Source organism: Haliaeetus leucocephalus, unplaced genomic scaffold, assembly GCF_000737465.1.
Source record: "Haliaeetus leucocephalus isolate CR32 unplaced genomic scaffold, Haliaeetus_leucocephalus-4.0 Scaffold21, whole genome shotgun sequence".
Taxonomy (NCBI): Eukaryota; Metazoa; Chordata; class Aves; order Accipitriformes; family Accipitridae; genus Haliaeetus; species Haliaeetus leucocephalus.
In genome coordinates this window covers 474,412-474,906 of record NW_010972457.1, presented here as the reverse complement: position 1 = coordinate 474,906, position 495 = coordinate 474,412, and the positions used below count along the sequence as shown (strand labels likewise).

The window sequence follows — 495 nt, the reverse complement described above, 5'->3', positions numbered from 1 at the left end:
GGCCGGGCCGCAGCGGCGAACCGCGTCCCCCGTCCCGCGGGCCGGCACGCAACGTGCTCCCGCCGCCGCCGCCACCCGGCCAAGATGGCCGCCGCCCCCGCAGGGAGGGGCCTGGGCGCGCACCATAGAGAAGAGGGGAAAGAAGGGAGCCTCACCATAGAGAGAGCGCGTCCGTTCAGAGAGAGAGCGAGCGAGAGGGAGAGAGAGCGACGCCTCCCAGCACTGGCGGCGTCAGGCCGCGCGCTGGGGGCGCGACAGTTGGTGACGCCATCTCCGGGTGACGCCGCCGCCGCCTCCGTCGTGAGAGGCGCGTTACGCGCGAGGTGTGTCCGCTACCCCGGATCCCCCCACCCTCATCCCGGGGCGCTCCGCGAGAGAGAGAGAGGAAGGGAGGGACCGGGCCGTTACCGGCCCACACCGGCTACAGCACTGAAGGGAGCCCCCGGGGGTGGCAAGGCAAGGCAAACGGCAAGCCCCGCCCAGCGCGCGCCGAGC

General features: G+C 73.7%; 2 protein-coding genes across 2 annotated transcripts in view; one reads left to right on the top strand and one right to left on the bottom strand.

Annotated features, from left to right (window-relative positions):
• ABCE1 (ATP-binding cassette, sub-family E (OABP), member 1) overlaps positions 1-191 on the bottom strand; it is a 20,210-nt gene extending 20,019 nt beyond the window's left edge. Inside the window, exon 1 of the mRNA XM_010575956.1 lies at positions 156-191. The gene's annotated coding sequence lies outside the window, so the exon portion shown is untranslated. The remainder of the gene's footprint in view (positions 1-155) is intronic.
• Positions 192-237: 46 nt separating this feature from the next.
• ANAPC10 (anaphase promoting complex subunit 10) overlaps positions 238-495 on the top strand; it is a 40,181-nt gene continuing 39,923 nt past the window's right edge. The window contains exon 1 of the mRNA XM_010575977.1: positions 238-323. The gene's annotated coding sequence lies outside the window, so the exon portion shown is untranslated. The remainder of the gene's footprint in view (positions 324-495) is intronic.